General features: G+C 38.7%; 1 long non-coding RNA gene across 1 annotated transcript in view; it reads left to right on the top strand.

Moving 5' to 3' along the window:
* Nucleotides 1-17: 17 nt before the first annotated feature.
* Nucleotides 18-23,260, top strand: part of LOC308056111 — a 57,735-nt gene continuing 34,492 nt past the window's right edge. The window contains exon 1 of the long non-coding RNA XR_013924710.1: nt 18-21,681. This is a non-coding gene — a long non-coding RNA (uncharacterized lncRNA). The remainder of the gene's footprint in view (nt 21,682-23,260) is intronic.

Below are 23,260 nucleotides of genomic sequence, written 5' to 3'. Positions count from 1 at the left end.
CCATCCCATCCCATCCCATCCCATCCCTTCATGTTTCTTCACTTTCCCACTCCACATCCTCTTTCCAGATGATTTCCTCCCTTGAGCCAGCTAAGGCACTGACTAAACCCTTCTGCAGCAGAAGCAGCAGAACCCTCCCAGCAAAAGAATACCCTGGTTTTTTCTAGATGTTTTTTCTGCCATATTTCTGAGCAGCCACAGAAAGGACCAGTGAGCACCAGAGCAGTCATAAGTGGCAGTAGCACATGACAGAGACAGACAGGGCATCTATGGGGAGAAGGAGAGAGACAAGAGGACATAACCTGCTGCTCAAAGTGGCAGTGACCTATCAGATCAGCTTTCCACACCTTGGCAGGGTAATTTGACTTTGACATTTGGTTGAAAATCTCACACTGGAAACCACCTTTTACTTCTCTTCTGACCATCTGGCCTGTTTACCTGTTTTTATCCCTGTCATCCTGGTCCCTTTCCCTGGTCTGCCTGTTCTTTCATTTCCTCTCCTCTCCTTCAGCATCTCAGCTCTCACATTCATTCTTCTTCCCCTTGACATATGCCTATTTCATCCTCTGCCTCTAACACCCACTCTCACCTCCCACCACCCCAGCACATGTGCAGCCAGTGCAGCAGTCATGCACAGCTCCTCAGGCTTGTGCAGGGGCACAGCAAAAGTATCATTCCTCATTTCCCCCAAGTGTTGTAAATCCACTTAAAAAACAACCAAAAAATAAAATTCCCAATAATCAGTACCCATTTCTATCTGCTGCATGCAAGCAAACACATCCTCTGTAATGCATAGATGTGTCAAACCACACTTTCATATTGACAAGTTGCATTACAACAGAGATCACAGCTGGATGTTAAATACTAATCACTGAGGTTTCAGACTACTCTGACCTTTTTCTCACCCAGCTTTTTAAGATCTGTGTCTCATTTGTTCCAATTTCTAACAATGTTTATTTTAGAAGATACTTTTGAAAGAACCAGGGCTGCCTATATGCTGTAACCACCAACCGACACTAATCTAATCAAAGCGCAAAAATCACTGACATGTCCCACGTAGCGGAAAACATCACTGAGTGCTTATGAGTGTGAAGCAGTTCTTGATGAAACCAACACAGCTCAGCCTTCAGCCAGACCCAGCACAACTGCTGAGGAATTTCAACTGCTGCCCTGCAAGCACTCCTCTCAGCAGGAAGGTTTTGGAGACATAAAGCTCTCCCATTCCTGTGCAGGGGAACAACAGGACATAGGAAGCAGCACTGCTTGAGCTACCCAGCAGAGAAAAACAGCCTGCAGGGGATTACTGCACACAGTTCTACAGATGTGAGGAGTGAAAGACACTTACACCAAATGCCTACATTGTCAGATGCATGGCGACCCTGGGTGGCATGGAAGAATTGGCACAAGGAGTGGAGTGAAGCAATGTGGAGAGGAGAAGCCAGCAGCCAAACTGGGAGCTAATTTGGGGCTCTGTTGCTGGGACAGTTTCCCCAGGCAGCTAAATGGTGCCTTTTACTGCAGATAGACTATGGGGTGCTGATCCAGCACACAGATACTCTCAAGACCTAAAAATGACCCATTCATATTAGATATTTCTCCTATAGGATTAAAAGCAGCCATATGTATTATTCAAGTCAGCATTCCAGCAGCACAACTAACTAATCAGACTTTCTGTTTTTCGCATTTGACAGCCTAGGTTGTGTGCAGTATTTCCTACTTTCTGAGGTGCCAGAGGGCCTCAAATTGCATTTTTATGAAACTGGATCATGATTTCTGAAACTTGAAGACAGACTTTTGGAGGTTCTGATTAAATACTGATTTTGCATTCAACGAATTGGTAGTAAATAGCAAGTGCCTGACATAGAACACACGGATCTCCCTACTATAGATACACATATGCTTAATTTTGCAGCTAGTGTATTTGGCTGCATTAAAACAGCATGAGCGGGGACCAATTCTTTGTAGTTATTGCCTATATCTGCTAGTTATGCAATCATTTGGAGAACTAACTGGTGGAAAGTTGACACAAAAAGATAGTCAGCTGCAAGTGCTGTGCTAGTTAAACATGAATTAGCACATAATAAAAGCTGTGAAACCATTCCAGGTACTAAGATGTTGATGGCAGGCTCTGGCAATAATCGATCCAACAAGAAATAGCTCTCGGAATCTAATTGACTCTTCTCCCCAGAAGAGAGAGGATCTTTACTTGTTGTAGAGACTTGGCTGAGCCCATAAGGAAATAGTTTTGGTTGCTTTCCCAATACTTTTTTTCATGAAAAATGAGCTTTTAGTATCCAGTAGATTAATAATATACTACTTGCAGTCAAGACTACACCTTGAGTAGGAGTACTTTGCTTTACAGAAATGTTGTACATGTTCTGCCAACTGGTAGCTCTTACTCCACAAGTACCAAATGACTTTCCAGAAACTGAGGTTCAAATTTACACCTTTATATGCATTCATATGTACATTTATACACACCTTTATATGCATTTATATGTAAATTTATACACATCTTAAAGTAGTTTAATGTTTTAGTAGTGGAGACTTTCTACTAAAATTCAGCAAAAATAAACCACCAATTTCAGACATCTAAAGACTGAGTTATACTTAAGTGTGGTAAAATGTAAACTAGAGGCTATTTCTTTAGTTTACATAATTCTTTTTTTTTTATTTGTCTATTTTCATTCTTGGTAACCTGGATCAATAGGCTGTATTTGAAGTATCTGCTTCCTACTCACACTGCCAGAAATCTACCCTGAGTCTCTGGACCAGTACAGTAGCAGAATTTTTCTTGCGACTGTGCTTGAAGGCTATTAAACCTATTGCTTTTTTATCTTGGTTTTAAATCATACAATTTTCTGCTGTCGCCATAGGATTTTCTCAGTTCCCAATTACTCAGCTCCCACTTAACAAGTTGTCAAGTGACTACTCAAGCAGTAAAAGACGTGTCTCTGTAGAATTTTAAAGTATTTACCGTTTATAGGTAGCTGAAAATTAGCTTAACGAAGCCTATGAAAAAGAACAGTAAAAACTAACTCCTTGATGAGTTCGAGCGGTTGGCAACACTAGGGATTTTCAAGTCACTCTGAAAACAAAATGTGTACTTGCAGGGATGTTATTCCAGATCCTTCTTGCCTCTTTTTAGAATACACAAGTATCTGCTCCCTACCTGCTTTCCCTGTCCCTGGCTGCTACCTGCACAATTGCTAGCTTCTTGTATCCAGTCTGTTCTGATAGGAAGTGTGATACTTCAGCTTCTGTGCATTGATACCATTCCTGAGGTACTCTCAATACAGGGACAAGATGAGCAAGATGGGCACACAGGCTTCTAGCATGGGAGTATAGGATCACTTCCACATGACTGCAGGCCCTTTGTATGAGAGAAGATATGCTGTCAAGTCTGCCTTTACAGTGGTCTATGGCTTTCTTCAGACATCCTACCAGACCTATCAGTGGGATCCAACAACCTTTCAAGCAAGCATCTGCCATGACCCATTCATCTCTGCATAACATTTTGGTTTATTCTTAATTCATGTCATTCTGGACTCCTGAACAAGTGTGATAAAGTGTACCATTTATATGATGCTCTTTTTAAAGCAGTACATCTGAAAGGCAAATTCAGTTCTGTCCTCAGCCTAACAAATCCACAGCTCCTAAAATGAATCCTTAAGTACAGACTTCAAGACTCCTTTTTAGTCTGGGCCACCAAACAGCAACAAATGCAACCTGCATGGAAGCAGTGTGAGCACAAAGCAGTACAGAAGATACAAGGGTTCAGACAGCCTGAAAAGTTATATCCAGTTATTTTAACCCAATGACTAAAATGCATAAACAATATGGGAGAAAACACTATTCTCTGATGAATGACTTATTACTATCAAGGCTTTCTCTTCTTTTTTCCTCCATTTGTCAGACCTGTGTTGGCAACAATTCAGGCAAATTTGTCAAATGTTACATATGAATTCTGCCTACAAACTTGGCCATCCTATCTTCTGAAGAGGCATCAACTCACATCCCACTTGGTCACTTGGGCTTATGCCCATCTATTGTTTAGCTGAGAAATGAGGGATGTAGGGGGAAAGCACTAGAAGTAGCAGGAGAAAAGGGAATAGTAGTTTCTGCTGACTCTTGCCTTGACACTTCACCCTACTCCATGTGTCTGCTGTCAGCACTCTTTCGTTTCTTGCTTTACATTGCCTGGGCTTCAAAAAAAGGAAATGTAAATTGGTTTCCAACCAGAAAAGCTGACAGCATGGTGGACAAAATGCATACTTCTGGACAAAGCAGAAGATGAATCTATGAAGAAATGGAAGAGGCTCACCAGTTTCTGCTGAAGGACTTGGACAGGGGATTCTGTAATGAGGAGTCTGCAGCACAAATTTTTCCAAAAGAAAAAGTGCACAGCTAAAATCAGTGACAGTCCTGATCCTACCATTATCAGTAGTCCTCTTCTATTAACACTCACAGGATCAGGCCTCTCAGGGAACACAAATACAGCTACCTCACAGCATTCTGGTCTTTAGCAGAGTTCAGCAGAAAGTTAGAAAAGAAAAGAAAAAAAAAAGTTATAGTTAACACAATTCAGTTGTAAAAGCCGAGGACTGCCATTATTAGGAATTATTGTGTTCTGTAGAAGGTATAAGGCTTAATAGCACTTTGGAGTTCATTTGAAGGCCATTACTGGCTGCTCTTTTCCCTCCTGAGTTATCAGGCATTCCTCAAAAAGTGGACAAGAGTGGTCATTTATCTAGCCATTACTATAACTGTTGAACAACAGAGCTTTTACCACAGTTACTTCCCTTGTGACATCCTTCTTTCACATATAAGACACTCAAGTATTTTCAACAAATTTGAAACATTTTTGTGTTTTTAAAATAAAGCTCACGTACAGTTTTGTCAAGATTTCCACAGCTAGATATTCAGTTTTATCTTGTCTGATTTCAAAGAAGTCTGTGACCATCAAGGGTGAAAGGCGATAAAGGTACCAAATGAATGAAGTAATGGCTTTCATCCAGCAGATATTAAAGAGCAAAGGGAGACACTAGAAATTGTACACTGTAACCCTGACTTCTGTAGATCAGTTTAAAAAAAGTGCTGTCGGTCGTTTTTATGATAAAATTTATCTGTGAAAGACCTAGATGGACAGTAGCAGACAAAAAATTTAAATGGGACTATTTGGTAATATTTCTAGCTGAATTAGAATGAACTGTAATCATAAAGAAATCCCTGATTGGCTTGTGTTCTGTCTGACAAACATTCCCAGAAGTGTAATCATATTAGAGAATCTTTTCATTCATTTCAAAAGAAAAGCATCTTTTATGCTGGAAATGGCATAGCTGGCAGAATCATTCCATGATTTTGATAACACTTTCATTTGGATAAAGATGTCCCATCTCTGTTGTGAATTAGCAATGCCCAGATATGATACATTTAAAGAACGAGCTGAAAATTTCCCTGTTGCATTTTAGAAATGTATATATAAAATTATAAATACATAAAATCATGTAAAGCTCAAAAAAGAGAATTGATTTGTTTTCAAAATGATGAGCAACAACTGAGGAACACTTCCTGGAAGGCACTAGAGTGTGCCAGGAAATGGGAGTCTCAGCATCACTGGTACAGATCATGAAACACTGAACCAGGGTAATCTGTTTAGCATCTTGCCATGTATCTCCAGCACCTTCTGCCACTTTCCATAGACATCAGATGACCCCACTTAGAATGAAATTGCCTTATAATCTTCACTTTTTCCTCTGGTTGAAATGCATGTATTTAAGCCACCATCCTCCCACATACCAGTTCTATCCCACACCAATACAAGAGCAGACCTACTGTGATTCTCACTGAATTACCTAGCTTTCTTTCTAACAGCATTTCAGTACATCTTTCAATGTACCTATAGATTCCAGGAGTAGAAATCAGTTCCTTCCCCACATCTAATCGTTTGGGTACCAGACGATCTGCCAAACTTACCCAACACAGAAGTGCCACAACTATGAAACCTTCCTGAGCTGAGTGGACAAAACAGGTACGTGAGTATTTCTTGCACCTATGGCCTTTCCAAAGCCAGAAGCAGAAGAAGAGGTTCTCCTCACCCATAAGGAAGACATCTGAGCCATTTAACTTGGCTGTCTTCAGAGCTGCTGAAGAGAAATGGGCAGTTCTAAGTTGTCTTCCCAGGTTATTTAGATGTCTACCTCCAAAGGCAATAACACTCACCCTGACTTTCCCCATGTCTTCACCTTGCTGAAGGCCTGGTTTTCTAGGTGTGCTCAAAGAGTGGTATGAATACATATATTGAAATGCACTTCTGTTACAACATAGCTGGACTCAAAAGTAGTGTTTGTTTTTCATTCAATACGTGTAATAGACAGTGCTTGCCCAGGAAGGGAGAAGTCTGGTTTCTAGATAGGCCTCATTTAAGCTTTTAAGTCCCACATGTTAAAGAAGCATCCATGAGGCTATAGCATGTGTTAAGTAAGTAAATACCCTCCTATGCTGGGAGTTCATATACCCAGGCAAAAAAACATCTCTAATATACCTTTTGTCATAAAAGGGCATGGCTAGAGCCAACAGCTGAGGAAATTAAAGCCTCCAGTATCTGTGCAATACACTTACATAGGCAATGATGGATCAGGACCAAGAAAAAAAGAAGAGATGATGGAGCCTCAAGGCAGATATGTACTGTGCAGACTTTCGCAGTTGCTATACAGGTTTGTATCTGGGGCTTACAGATTTGAAAGATAGTTTCAAAAACATGTAGCTTCTTATTGAAAAACTGTGCAGCACACAGGAAGACATTGTTCCCTACATTTTGCCCTTACTAGAAGCAGAACAGCCAGCTTCAAACACTGAAACAGAGGTTACAGGCAAAGTGCTAATTTTACCAGTGCATATAAAGGCATTTCATTGTGGTTTGTCATGTGAAAGGGGCATTAGTCTAGTTAAAACCTAGATTGCCATTTTAAAATCCACCCAGGTGAATCACAGGGTAAGGAGCAGAATCCATTGGTCCTTTGACAAGTATCGTAACAAAAGCATGAAGCAAAATACACATGACAAAACTGTATTTGCAAAAAATACATAGCAGGCAAATAAAATAGAACAAAAAAGATTTAGAAAGAAGCTCAACCTGGCATAACACCTATATTTGAGTACAGAGAGAAGGTAAAAATACTTATAAACAGCATTATGGAATACAGTCTTCCATGTGTAATTAAAAATAACTTGATTTTTGTAACAGAAGTAAGAAGCTATCTACTTACAAAGGTTCTTCCATGTTTCATAATAAAAAAACCCTAAAGCTAATTTTATGAGATTAAATTGGTATTAAGGATAATCTTGTGTAGTGCATAATAAAGTTTACAAGAAACTATATTCTGTGACCTAGGAAAAGTTCTTAATGTTCTTTGTAGTTTATCTCACTACTAACTATGAGAGCAGATAAAAATCTGCAGCATGTCTTTTGAAAAAGAAGAGCTTTTATGTGAGATTTTGAAAATCAGAAATTTAAATTGACAGTAAACTGAAGGCACTTTTTATGACACTTGAATGGAGGAGCTACTAGCTTATATCGTGAGCAACAAAAGCATAAAAATTATTCCAAATTAATTTGCTTTCTAAAAGCCTAGCAAATACTTACGATGAAAGTTTAATTTACAGAAATCAAAATGCCTAAGTGTTTAATTCTAAAATTAAATGCTGTAGCATCTCTGTTAGATAAGGTTAAGTGTTTTATGAACACACAGGTAAACTCAGCTACAGAGAAGTTAAGTAACATTTGTACTTCCAAAACCACATAGGAAATTACTGGCAGAATTCAGGATGGAATTTCAAAGTCTGGTCTCCCATTGACCAGCTCTACCCATTGCATCATACTTCTTTTATCAGAATAATGCTGAACACAAATTGTTAATAATGAGTTAATCACCAATTTCTGCTTCTAAATTAAAAAACAATCAATCTGCAGGGAGAAAAATGTTGTAATAGAAGACTTTTGAAAGAGCATGGTTAAATATACAGCTTCCACAGAAAGACTGTGGAGCAATAAAAAATAACTACAAAGGAAAAGAGTTAGGGAACTGATGGAGATCCCATGCACTAAGAATACACACAAGGAAGAGATCACTTGATTACAACATATTTGGAGGCTCCTGACTGATTATAAGTGAACTTATGTTGACTTCTGGAGTCTTCCGGAAATTCCCTTTGGAAAAAAATCTTTAAGCAGTAGGTTTCTTTCCCTTTTGAAGCATGAGTACACATATTCCACATGACACCTGTCTGGGTTATGAAATAACTAAAGAAATATAGATACCTATCTTGTCAGAAATGCCCTTCCCTGGCATTTCAGCTAGGGTAATCCAACCGTGCCTTTACATGTAAGAATTTGGGACATTAAAAAAAATAATAATGCTTTGAACAACTCAGTTTTCAGTAATTATTATCTCCCTTCTAGGCCCATTTGTGAATTATGATGATAAACAATTTTTATATTTTGTTGGGGTTTTTTTTCAGCACATACCAAAGATGTACATTTATATTTGATTCTATGTTTTGGAAGTACAAATGTATTTGGAATGACCAAATGCTGCATGTATTTACACATGGAACAGAATCTTGTCTTAGGTGAGATTGCACAAGATGTGAATGAGTGGTGAATTATTTGTCTCATGACTTTTCCTAGTCTCAGGAAGAACAGATTTCATTTCTGTGAGCATGAACACTTTTAAATTTAACTTTTCCTCTTCCCTTTTCTTGCCTTCAGCTCCCAACACCATATGGAGAAAGGGATGGAAGCCCCTGGCAACTCCTTACTAAAGACTGAGGGTGACTACAGGCTATGCAAGATGGGAAAATGCTGCATTAAATTCAAAATGCAGCTTCTTCTTGTGCAAAAGGGAGATCTTTCTCAAGACCTTGCACATGCAGAATTAACTAAGGAACATCCTAAACATCTTCAGTTTTCACTCCAAGTGCAAGGTATATTTTTTGACCTTGTCATTTCCAGCATAAGCACATATAATAGCACGTGTCAGTAGCTATGTATACAAATTCAGAAACATAACACTTCACTGCACACACTTCTCCCCCCAGGGAGAGAGTGAGTGAACAAACACATGCCAGATGGTAGTTGCATTTCTCAGTGCACTACTGGAAGGCAATCAGTTATTACAGAGACAAACACAACGTACAGTAGAAGCAGAAAGTCTCTTCAGAGCAGCTACCTTTTGGTGCTTGCTGTGTGTTTATATACTGCTTAGCACAATGGGTCCTGGTCCATAACAAGCTCCACGCATGCTATCAGACAAAGGACAATGACATTTCCTAGATTTTACATAGGTGGAAGTAGAGGCTGAAAGGTGAATCAAAAGCAAGGGCTCTGGTTCAAGTCTACCATTTAATCCTTTGTACCAGCATCAGCACATAATGCTAGGAATAAGACCACAGACATAGAAAGAACTATTTTTAAACTTCAAAGAACTTAAAAATATTACGTCGTTTGAAGGTTGACACTGCCAGCCCTCAGTTTACAGAATTTCAGTTGAATCCTCTAAATTTGGATACCATTTTCTCAATTCAGCCTTAAGTATTAATCATTTCCTTTTATTGTAAGGCAGACTTGGTAGCATGTTTTGATTACCTGATACTTTCCACTGCAGAGGAATCTGCAGGAAACTTTACTTTGAGAATTGTACTGAAGGCCAATGCTTTTACCAACCTTTAAAAATCAACAAGTAGAAACAGTCAGATGGCAATTTATTCTATGCAATTTCCCCTCAAATTTTGCATTATGTTTTAAGGGGAGAGGGAAATGATGTTTTCCTTCTTTTGTTTGTGCTTCTTCAAACATTTTTCCAGGGTAAGGCCACTCAAAACAGCTACTCAAAATAACCAAGATTTTGCATTTAAAATAGCTGCAGAATCTGGTGTGGGAGCAGGGAAACCAGTATAAGTCTGCATGGCTATGAGGTCCATCCCATAGTTCAGGTGCTAAGTGTGTACTTATTAAGGTTTCAGGAGCCACAGCATGCTCTAGATCTACAAGGCAGTTACTCTTAACAGTGCTTAACATTAAAATGTGTGATTACCTTTTCTGCTCTTAGAAAAAACACACAAATCAGAGCAAAATATGCTAAAACAGTGGCAACTGAAGTTCTTTTACTTCACTGTGCAAGTTGGACTCTGCCTTATCTTGCACAACAGCTGAAACAGATGGCAATAAACAGAGGTAGTTTTTGAAGGAAAATAGTAAATCTGGCATTTCTTTACTTCTGGGAATCTGATTTTTCTATCTAAATGATAATCCTCTTGTTCTAAGCACATGATTATTATTTGGTGTTTGTGGGCCATCCTGGTAGCTGATATAAAAGAAGTGTGTCATTCAGGACTTCATCTACCAACTAATTATAAATACATTAAGCTTACAGTGAGTTGAAAGATGAGAAAACCAACAGTTGCTACCTGTAATCAGAAACTAAGTGTTTTAGGCTCAGGCTCGGACAGCAGTAGTGGGTGGATGAACTGAACAACTTTATAAGAGAACAGGTGCACACACAGCTGCTTATCGGGTGTTTCACTGCATGTGCATGTTTTTGGCACAGGGGACAAAAGTGCCTTCAAGGCTCAAGTCCAGGGCTCTATAAGCAATCCTTATGTATTTCCTCTATCTCTAAAACGTACATATAAATTTAGAAGGCAGAAAGAGTGAATCAAGATCTGTACATTAAATAGCTGGACTAATTATTGTTGTTCTAAAACAAAATTTAGCAGATGGCCCAAACAACAGTGTTGCATTTTTCTGCACAAAATAAGCTTTAGTCGTCCTGTCATTTTGTGTCTCTTAATATTACTGGTGTAAAATAAGGCACAGTCATAGAAATGCTGAGGTTTTTTCTTGTCCTATATGTTCCTCTCATTCATTTTTTGGCATCCAGGCGTTTGTTTGTCATGCTGAAATTAATTTCTTACCATCTAAATGGCTTTGTCAATACTACTGAACACTCAGAAACTTAATACACGTATTCAGCAAAAGCCTGTGAGTCACAGTTCAAACTAAAGAATGAGAAGCTGATCAATAAATGCCGTAGCTGAGGCTCAGATAAATATACATTGACAAACTGTATTTTATATGCAATTTCATGAACTTTACAACAAATAACAATATAACCTATTTTAAGTGTGTCAGTGAATTACATGCCATTGAAACTAATCAAAATACATTGATAACAGAAGTGGAGAAAGATGAAAGTCAGACATGGGAAAGGAAATCAAATTTTTAAAAATTATTTTCTTCCGTTATTCTGTGCCTCTCATTCAGGTCATTAAAAATCTAACAAGATTCATAAACATTGGCTACAAAGATTAAAAATGTTTTTCACATCTAGATCTCACAAATGTCATATATTAGTCAAAGCTTGTTAAGTCAAGTCTTCTGTTATTTTCCATGGTCTCTCTTCTGCTTTATCATTTGTAACCATATAAACACTGTTAAAAACACAACAGAGTGAAGGTGCTAGCGACAGCTTACCGAAGAATGATTGCAAAAACAACTAACTCAAGTTTCCAAAATGCCCATTCTTCCTTTCCCCAAAATAAAAGGCTGATGAAACTCCTGACACTCTGCATGTTTCATAAAACAAGAGCAAACCAAATCAATTTTGTTACAAAGGACACTTTTCTTGATCTGATAGATGGATTATTTTTCTTTCAGTACTAGACAAGTTGGTGCACTAGCAACAAGGTAACTGGGAGTTCACATTAAAAAAATACACTAGAATTCATTTCTCAGCAATGCAGTTCAATAGGATTCATATATAATGAGCTCCATAGTAGTCTGAAGATGAAAGAAGATGACATATTAGAAGAGATTGTTTATCTGAACATTGCCACAAACAAGTATTTGATGAAAGTGTCATCTCGCTATTCAGAGATTTACTTTCTTCTCCACTGGCATGCCAGAGAACCAGAAGACTATCTGCAGACTTTGAAGCTGTGACATGTTGGCTGCTTAGCGATCTGTAGGAAAATCTGAGATAGAGATTAAAGCTCATTTTTAGAATTCATGACTATCAATACACAGAATGTCTTTGGAACGGCAGTCACTTCTAACACTCACACATTCCAAAGAACTGTTTCTCTGCTTATCTACCTATCTGTAACTGTCAATGTTAGAATGAGGAAATATTATGCAAAAACCAGTCAATATTTTCCCTCAAAATTAAGTAAAATAATACTTGCAATTTCATTCTGGATCCTTTCCCTTCTTCTTACAATAAATAGAAGTAAACTTCTATGGTTTTTGCATTTACTTGAACAAAAATGTCTACTGTTGGTGTCTTCATTCAACCTTTACTTAACATAGCAGTTTTTTAATTAAAAGCTCAGAGAAAAATAAAATAGCATGGCTGCTTTATATGAAATCTACACAAAGAAAGGTTTATTTTTAGTTCTGCTGCATACACAGGAAAATCTATTTCCTATAAGTCAGCTTTTTTTTGTCACCAAAACACAAACTGAGAAATTCTGAAGCCATGGAGAATTTGAATCAGTTGCTAGAAAGCATTTTTAGGGAGTATCTCCATCCTTACAGAACACCAGGTTCAGACAAGTAGCTGGCACAGGAATGACACTAAGGTATAGGAGGAGAGATGCCTCCTGAGTACAGGAAATTAGCAATATGTAGCCAGAGCCTGGCTCCATACCACCCAGTCTGTCTTGCTGACTACACTGAGGCAGGACTACATCAGGGAAAGATAAAAATACAAGCCTATTGGGAAGACTCAAACTTACTCAAGTGTGGGCTATGTTTCCACTGGAAAATATCCACAAATCCACCAAGGGAAAGGCTGTACACTATGGCTGCAGAAGTGCAGGGTGAAATGGACACATTATCACCCTGCCAGGCTGGGACCTGCACTCACAGGTTTAGAAAAATCAAGTTTGTAAAAATGCTCAGCCAGTCATCTGGCCTTCGCTACACCCAGAGGCAGAAGTGCCTGTGCACAAATTTCTCCCTTCACTCACACACTTTATTTCTGCTAGGAGTGGTGGTACTTTAATACTGGTGCTTCTTCATTGCTGTAATGTTCTCCTCTATACTTATATCAAAATATATACAGGGAGGATTGTCACATTCTGGAACTAAGACACTTTTGTGAAGCAATATTACTTTTTAGAAATATTTGATATATGAAGTATTGTAGATGAAATTTGAAGTGTCTTATGATTTAATTAGATTCTCAAAGGTAAGGTTGTTTCCCTCTTTTTAATTCAGAAATAGTGTTCTTTTATTTTTATGTCAAATAGTTGAGTGCAATTGGTTTGCAGAAACATTATTTCTCATGCTGACTGAATATTACCTTTTTTTGTGTTCCATGGAATTATTTAATTCAGTGATGCATGCAGAAAAAAATTATAATAATTTTTAAAAAGGTAAATAAAAGTGTGGAAACTATTCTTAATTCTTCTTCACTATGCTCTTTTTATGGGGTGTAAAATTAATTCATTCAAATAGTATATATCATTAAAAAAATGTCTGCAAATTCCCTGAACTATGTTACCCTCCCTCATCTAAAGATTAACTCATTTTTATTAGTGTAGTGTTTCTACTCTGGACAGGAGTCTTTCTCCTGTGGCTAATTTAGCCTTGAGAAACTACATATTTGTGGCATGGGAAAAGGATGTCTTGGGGGATTGTGGTTGATTAAACAAGAAAAGAGCAGAAAGGAAAAAAAAGAACTCTGCACCCCCTTGGGTAAGATACCACAGACAAGAGGTAAGAAAATATGCTGATGTTTAAGGTGGCCCTGGCGGTCAGTTGGGACATCACAAAAATTAGCTCCCATTTATTCACTATTAAACCATGCCTGAACTTGTAATGTCCTGCTTGGGCTGCATACAGTTGCAGCCAGTGGAGTACTAGGATAAGTACAGTGGTGAATCTTGATTACTCACTCCTGCCTTTCTGGGTTGGTTTAGTAATAGGCAGTAAATTCAGTAGCTCTAATTCAGTTGCAATTTGGAAAAAAACAAGTGGGGGAAAAAAGTAAGCCCATTACTAGTGAAAACACATAGTGAGTTGATTTGATCATTTCTGTGAAATCCTATTATAACTCAAAATGTCTTTCGAAGAATGATTTTGAAATAGAACCCACTTTCATGACTGGCATCTTCTCTGGCAAGCTGTTACTCTTGCATGCTCATACAGCAGTGAGCTTTTAAAGACAACATCCCTGTCTTTGAGACCTGCCCGGCTAAATGTGATTCAAAGTTTTAACTAGAATTTAAAAATGCCTATTCTTATGTTCTTAGATGGACAGATTATCCTTTTGACTGCTGATACTTAGGATCAAACATTGTTCACCTTTTTTTTCATTCATTATAGTAAGCGAAGAACAGTTTCGCTTCAGACTCTAGCCCCTACCCTTCCCCCTCCTTCTCAGTACTTAGCATATTAGAGACAAAACTGCAGGCATCAGACCATGCTGATTATCACCCAGAAAAATGTGGGACAAGGAGTGTTCAACATCTAGTTCAACATTCACTGCCAGCTTCATAGCTGAAGCTCCTCCTATCACAGTCTGAAAGGGCTGAAGGGAGAAATCCAGGCACTATCAAAGTGTATGACAAGATTTTATTAATTGAGAGCTCAATATGTTACCCATAAAGAAGGTAAAGAATCTAAAAGCAATTTTTTCTCTTAATGCCCAAAAAAAGTTTGCTGTCTGTGAAGAATTTTGCAGCAGTTTGAAGAGCCCTTACTATAACCAATTTTTACTCAAATTTCAAAACTGTGTCAGCTTGAACATAGCTCAGGTTCACTAGTGTATTTAAACAGAAAATTCTAAACAAATGTTATGTCTTTTAGGTATCATTACTAAGGCCTTCTGTTCCTCCAAAAGAACAGTTGTATTAGGTCAAACCATAGGTTTTGACCTAGGCCAAAACATCAGCCAGTAACCCATTTCCAGTTATTCCCTAACCACCTTCTCCTAGTCACTTATGAGTCTTACAGACCTCTTATTTTTCACCATTCCAAAACTCCCCTTGTCTGCTTGCCACATATGTTCACTACTCCATAACCTGTTCATCCTTATGGCTTTTCTCTAAATCTTTTCCTATTCTGTGATGTCTTTTTAAGTTGGCAAGATTAGAATTGCACACTTTGTTCCAAGTTTCAGACATACCATGGATAGATACAGTAGTAAAACTATTTTTCTGGTTTATTTTCTTGTTTTTCTTTCTAATTCAGAACACATTTTGGGAGTGTGTGGGAGTTACATTTTCTTGGGTAATGAGTTTATGCTCCTACAGAACTCCTGTAATCCCAAAATACTATTCCTGAATACTAATATTCACTCAGTTCCCATTTTTTAAATGTAACATTAAGATGTTTTCCTTAAATGCATTACTTCACATTTATCTACATAGAATTTCAACTTCCACTTTATCATTCAGTCATTCCAAAATGAGAATTCGGTTACTGACTATAGGAGAAATAAACAAGAAAAGCCATTCCTCTACAGTATTAAGTTTACGCACATAAAGAACCAGAAGTTTAAAGGTTCTGCATAGCAAGTGGTGTAATCATCAGTGCCCCCTGGGGACATTTTAACATTTGTATGAAAAGTAATTTGTCATAATCCAGATAAACAGAGAAATATGCTACACTGGCAATCTGTAGGATATACACTTAGAGAATTGCTCTGCTTCCCATTTGTGCATGTGATAGAAATAGCAATCATAAACAGATCAGGCTCCATCTTAAAGTAACTGCCTTTTTTCTTCTTTGATGTCTTATCTAGGAAAAAAATGCTTAAAAATATGGGCTACAATTGAGACACAAAAAAAATAAGAAAAAAGAAAAGAGAAAAAAAAAGGAAAGGAAAAAAGAAAAGAAAAAAGGGGAAAAAAAGAAAAAAGAAAAGGAAACAAACAAAAAAGAAAAACAAAGAAGAAAATAAAAGAGAACAAAACAGATCTCTTCAGCCACAGGCCTGGGAAGAATGTGTCAGCTCTGAATAGTGCAGTTTTGACAGGTCTCATGCACAGCACCTGTACACAATTAGGGAAGCCTCTGCCATGCCAACTGGAGCTTCACACACCAGAGGCAGCCAGAGCAGACCCTTGAGAATACCATGTGTCATTGTGCAGTGACAACCAGGTTGACATTGCTGAATAATCTCAGTGATCCATCTTCTGGGAAACATATTGAAAAAACACTGTCAGTGACAGCATGCGTAGAAATGCAGGGAAGTCTCACACAGAAGATATTGCTACTTAATTCAGGTGAGAAGGTCCTTGTGCAGCTTCCAGGACAAGTTAGTTGAGTATTTTCTTAAAGTTAACCTTCAAGTCTAAATTATTGTGACAAAGAATCTGATCAAACAAGAAGTAAATACGTACTCTCATACCTTACAATACATATTTGCATATACACAGAGTGAGAAAATTCCATTTGGCACACGTGTGACTGTTAAAAACCAGTGACAACTACCACTGCTGGCTGTAGGTCCTACAAACAGCCTCAACTACACCTAAGGAAACCAAAAGCTTGCCAGAGCAGAAATGACTGAGCAGCACACAACTGCATAAATTCTACATCTTCATGATCTTCACATGAATCAGAAGCATATACTAAATATTAGTCTAAATGTTGTAAATTTAAATATTATAAACATCAAATGGAGCAGACATGGAAGGAAGAGTAATTTGCTTACTGACTACAGGAAAATATCCTCCTTACTCAGTATTGCTTTTAGGCTTGTAAATCTCCCCCAGCTCTGCAGCCTTGCAGAACATCATTTCAACATTTTTGAGCCTGTTGATCTGCAACAATGCAGAAGTTTGAATGGTAAGAAAGCACAACTGTAATTTTGTTAGATAATCGTCAAGAAATGCCTTATCAGAAACTGTTAGTTGTTGATGTATGGACATTGACAGCAAAGCATAGGTAGCATTAGTTCAAAATGAGAAGGTTCAAAGTAGAAAGAAATCCCCAGATGTCCTATGAAGTCCTATGACCCAAGTAACACTTAGGAGTACTAACTAACTGGGACTTGAATAACTGCAAAGCCAAAGAAAGGGCATTCATTTAATGCAGAGATTATTTTTATAGGTCCATATGATTTTGTTTCATATCAGTTTGTCCTGGTTTCAGCTGGGATAGAGTTAACTTTCTTCTTAGCAGCTGGTGCCGTGCTGTGTTTTGAATTTGGTGTGAGAACAATGTTGATAGCACACTGACGAGTTTAGTTGCTGGCTAATAATATTTGCACTAAATCAAGGGCTTTTGGGTTTCTTGGGTCCTGCTAGCAAGAGGGCTGGAGGGACATGGGAAACTGGGAGGGGACACAGCCAGGACAACTGGCCCACACTAGCCAAAGAGGTATTTCATACCATATGATGTCATGCTAAGTATATAAACTGGGGGAAGAAGGAAGGCAGGGGGGACATCTGGCATTATGGTGTTTGTTCTCTTCCCAAGTAACCGTTTTGCGTGATGGAGCCCTGCTTCCCTGGAGATGGCTGAACACCTGCCTGCCCATGGGAAGCTGTGAATGAATTCCTTGCTTTGCTTGCATGCACAGCTTTTGCTTTACCTGTTAAATTGTTCTTATCTCAAACCCTGAGTTTTACATTCCTTTCTGATTCTCCTCCCTGTCCTTCTGGGTGAGGAGGAATGAGCAAGTGGCTGCGTGGTGCTTGGTTGCCGGCTGGGGTTAAACCACAACACAGTTCCAAACTGTAACTTTTTTTTCCCTTTCATTGAGAGAATTGTTAATACATTGGTTAATGAAGGTAAGCAATGTAGATGTGCAAGTGTATCACACCATATTCTCCAATTGATTCTATCAAAGGTTTTACTTCATAAAAATTCACCCACATAATAGCTCTAAAATTTGCTAGTCCCTGCCCCAGTCAGAGACAGCCTCATCCAAGCTTCTCATGCACCCTGAGCAGAAAAACTAAGCTACTGTTGCAGAAAGTGGAAATAAAATTAAGAATTAAGAAATATTTTTTCTTTAGTCATCAGCTGAAAGATCTCAGGGACCAGCCTAATGTAGCCCATCTTCATCACAAGACCAGAACCTGAAGCCGCACCCCAGCACACCCAGGCCGAGCAGGGTGAGTGCAGCTTGCCTGCACGCCAGCCCAAGTCTGTGCAACAGACAATGTTTTTTTTAGTTTGCTGTGGAGAGCAGGTGGAGTAAATCCAACATATATCTATCGTGTGTGATTCATTTTATGTGAAGTCAGTCTGTGCATGTTCAATGGTCTAATACACGGTAAGTCCAGTGCTGTGCTCAGTACTTCCATATTACATAGTTAGGCATACTGTAGGTGAAGTTCTGGTGGATACCATGGCAATGTATACACAAGCACCTACCATAAGGTAGGTTCAAAGAGAGCCAAAACTTCAGAATAACATGATTTACTAGGTACCAGGGAAAGCCTTGTACTTTTTCTTCTGGTAACAAGAGAGGATACAATTACTTTTAAAAAGTTTCATTCTGTACTTTAAATTTGCATGTGAATTATTCAGCCCATTTTTATGAGCACTACAGAAAATGCAAAATAAGACTGTGCATACAGCAAAAAATGTTTTCAGGACACCCCAGGAAGTCATAAAAAAGCAAAAATAAATAAAGAAAATGGATCTTAAAGGGCTGATAGTTGGATTCATAGCTGTCATAAAATAGCTTTCCTTTTTAGCCTGGGTATATTACAAAAAGCATGAAGTCACCAACTACATGGTCAAGTGAAGACGACTAGACTATGGAGTATAAAACATGATTTATCTTCATACTCAGGTTTTCACCAATCATTTGAATTTAGATTCTGTATTTCTCTATAGATACTGCTAATGCAAACAGAGCTCCTTTTCCTCAGAGGATGCAAATTCAAGTACTTCCTTTGGATGGAATAGAAGACTACTCTTTTAAACCAGCTGATGCTCTGGCCTGACATTCTGAGCAGACATAAGCACATATATCAAGGCAACTAATTAAATCAAATTGAGTGCAGCCCACAAGAAAATTTTGTGTTGAATTTGTGTGAATATGCTGTTTATTGTTTTTGTGAAGTAGTTACTCAGATGCTTTCTGCTTGTAAGACAGTCTTAATAAAGGCCAAAAATTGGACTAGAGGATGAGAAACCTAGATTATGTTGGTACATTTGCATACTCAATGCCTTTCTTTGCCATGCACAGTATAATGCAATATTTATCTAACATACAGCTTGGCATCGCTTTTTCTTAAAACCTCATCTTCTAGGGTTTGGATTTGCAGAAAATTTGTATTTGCTAAAAAATGGTATAATGACAGTTCACAGAATATTTGTAAAGTTTTTCTCTGATTACATAAGCTGGAAGCAAGGAGGTAGAACATTTTGTTCCATGATTCATAAAGCACATCTCATTGCAGACAATTGAAAAGTGAAAACTAGAACAAATGCACCTGTGTGGTTCTCCAGCTATCCTACTTCTGATAGCATGACTAGTGCATTTGGGACTGGTTCAGCTGTCTCTATTCTGAACAGCATTGTGCACTGGCGACATACCAAACAGCCATATCAATTAGCTACCTAAAATATGTATAACCCTTTTTCACTCATGGCAAAGACTGCTGCTTCTCAACTATTGTGGTTCAGACAAAGTTAGTCCCAAGTGTTTAAAAACACCCCATGCATTAAAGAAATTATTCTTTGGGTCAGCAGTTGCAAGTCTTATTTGCTTTTGGCTTGTTACAGTGAAAAGTTTGCCATTATTATTTTACATATTTCAGTACATAATTTTGTCTTTTTTTTAATTCAGTTTTGCAATTTTTGATCAGCCTTGTACAAACAACTCCTCCAGAGTGTCCTTGAGAGAAATGTTCTCTCCACTAGATCTGAAACAAATCTGTCCCTGACAAGCAAGTAGAAGGAAAAAAACTAAGACAAGTAATGAATAAATACTGTTAAATGTAATGGAGGTTGTAAGCTAAATTATAGCAATGAGTCATTTTTCAGTATTGTGGCCAAGGTTCTTTTATCAGTCTGTTCCTTTTCTACCATGAAGCAGACTCCAGGTGGGATTTTTCAAAACCATATAAATTTGAACATGTGCTTTTAATTTCAAATACATAGGGTGCCCAGATCTCTAGACTTCTTTGAAAACCACAGCCTGACTAAGCTGATGTCCTTTCCTGAGCTCAGCATGAATAGGCTTTGTCTGAGGAGAAGCTCAGAAAGGGTGTGTGAATAGCTAAGGTATAAACAAATGCTCCATCTACAGGAGCAGCTGGTGCATAGGAGGGAAGCACAGGCATAACCTTTTGCCACCCACCTCCAATAGGACCACACATTTTCACGTGAGGAGTCTCCATTCACCATCAGAGGAAGCAAGTTAATTACTGGCAAAGCTGAGCTGGGAATCACATCCACAAACAGCTTTATGGCAGAGGATGATATTTACAGTGAATCTGTTATCCAGGCCCAAGAACATAGACCCAGCTTAGGAAATATAGAATGTTCCTATAAGGCAACCCTCCTTTGATGGTCAGGCCAGTTTTAGTTTCCTGTCCTTGCTTTTCCCCTGAACCATTGTTTCTTGTCCTCTCCACATTTTGCTGATATAAATTAGGATTTTTTTTTCAATCATCTAATTTTACTGATAATGTATGCTGTGCAGCCCTGCAAATACTTGTACCAGCCCAACTAAGAAAAAGGCAAATGGAGGGAAAGGGTGGGACATGGAAAAGAGGAAAAGGACTCAGGCAAATATAAGAGTTTTCTTAAAGCCATTTTCATTACTGCAGCCAGGTATGTGTTGTGAAACAGCAGTACAGATACAAAAGGTGTGCAATAGCCACTGTTCCTCAACTATGTAATGAAAAAGTAGATGACAGAAACACCTCAGCAAACAGTGCCCAGCCACAGAGGGGACGTGGGGAGAGAAGGCAACAGAGATGCCCCTAAAGTGCTAATTCTCAACATCCCCTGCATAGATACGGACAGTCACCTTACCATTAACTTTCAGGGAACTGTTAACACCCAATTAAAAATTCTTTCTAGATCTTATTTGCTTATTTGTAATTAGACATCTAAAAACTTGCAGTGTGGCCAAATAAATAAAGTTACCAGCACTGTGAACCAAATTTTAACTGAAAAGTAAAATTTTCAGAGAGAGGAGGAGGAGGGGGAATACTCAATGATAGGGAAAAGAAAGAAAGCAGAGCAAAGTAACCGCAAAGCAGGACACATGATGGAGAGGGGTGCTGGGGCTCCTGTGCAGAGAGCAATGGGCAAGCTGACAGAGGACTGGACGGCTGCTATGAAGCAGCAGGGTCGGTGCCCAGGTGTCAGGCTATGTTAGGGTTTTAGCCCCACATGCTGCCACAGTGATGACATACAATATGAACATAACCATAAACTGTACCTCTGTTTAAAGAGCTCCTCAAGAGCAAACTGATATACCTTTCATATAAAATCTTTAACTCAAAACTTATCTGAATAGGATGATGAAATCAGCACCTTAAGGTATGAAAATATTCTGCTTTCCATCAGCCTTGCCTGTTGCCCCCTTTTCCCTTCGCTTCCTTATTTGCACACTCATTGCCTCTTTTTCACTTTCATTTTCACTAAATACACAGAAGAAGGTCACCATGTTTCTGTCGAAGATGCATGCAAGCCAGGTAAGTTACTTTACTACATATGTAGTACACTTCATCCGACCACATCAAGCTGTCATAAGTCTGGAATTTATAATCAAAGATATCAGATAAATAATAAGTAGCCTGTCTATGTTAAATTTCCCAAAGAGGACACTTCTTAGTCAGTCTACATGTATGATTACTTAAGGACATTTTTTTTTACTCAGAGAACTGAGTAGAGCTGTAAGGATGGTCAAGGGAGGGAAGAGGAGGGGAGGGGAGGGGAGGGGAGGGAAGGGGAGGGGAGGGGAGGGGAGGGGAGGGGAGGGGAGGGGAGGGGAGGGAAGGGAAGGGAAGGGAAGGGAAGGGAAGGGAAGGGAAGGGAAGGGAAGGGAAGGGAAGGGAAGGAAAGGGAAGGGAAGGGAAGGGAAGGGAAGGGAAGGGAAGGGAAGGGAAGGGAAGGGAAGGGAAGGGGATTGAGTTAATTTTGAGATTGCAAGATATAAAATTTACAGAGAAGGCAAACATACAAATTTTATTTTTTCTAAGTGAAGTGGACCCATTTTTGCTTTTCAACGCTTTAGTCATCTACTAGATCAACATCTACCAACGAACAGCTCATCCAGAGCTCCTTTTGTAGTCAATGCATACACAGGAAATTTTAGTGCACGATTTACCTAACTTAGATGACTGCTTTAGGATGAGATGAACTGTGCCCTGAATGTACTTACTTCCCCCTAATAACTTCAACAAGAGTTTAGGATTATTAGCTCTGCTGCAGACATCTCCATAGAGCAGGATAAGTATCTGTATGGTGGGCAGAGCCACTAAACCATGCTTCACAAGCATCCAGTTGTTAGAAACAAAATGAGCTTCAGCCATGGAGTTGGCTGTCAGGAGGCCATGAGTTGCAGTGGGTTTTGATCCCCTCACTGGCTGACTTCAGACAAATTACTTCCATGTCAGCTCTCCTGTAACACCTTATCTTTTATCTGTCACTCTCTCTAAATACTCAGGGGAGAAATAAACTGGTTATCACGAAAATATTTACCTGGTTATCACAAAACTGCTCTGAAAAATGGGGATTAGTTTACCCCTGTTGTCTTCTGCATACATACCTCAATGTTTTGTTCAATTACTGAACAAAAGAAAACAGGGGCTTTTGTCTCTACTTCTAACAATCCTGCAAACTCAAACTAGAATCCATAAGTTAAACAGGGCTTTGCCCTTGTTGAGCATCATGAGTCTGCATGAGATAATCCTCCATCCAAATAGTCCCTTGAGAGCAGTAATGCACCTCACATGCCTGCCTTATGGTGGAAGTGACCTCAATAAAGAGTTCCACTGACAGCACACAGAAGGAACAGTGGCCACAGCTTTTGCCTATAGCTATGTCAGTTCAACAAAGTTAAGAGAATTAAACAGGAAGAAGAGCACTACGTGAGGTAGTTGCTGAAGGCAGATTTGACTGAAAAAAACCCAAGAAACTGCCATGGCTGCAAAATCATTTATTCCAGTAGGACTGAAATTATTCTTTCAGTACCTCCATCTCCCTGTCCCCTAGAAAGGGATAGTGTACCTTCCTCCAGAGGTGCTGGAAGATTTAAAAATAAGTTTGGAA

This window comes from Falco punctatus (genome assembly GCF_963210335.1).
Source record: "Falco punctatus genome assembly, chromosome: Z".
Classification (NCBI taxonomy): domain Eukaryota; kingdom Metazoa; phylum Chordata; class Aves; order Falconiformes; family Falconidae; genus Falco; species Falco punctatus.
This window is presented reverse-complemented; position numbering and strand designations above follow the sequence as displayed.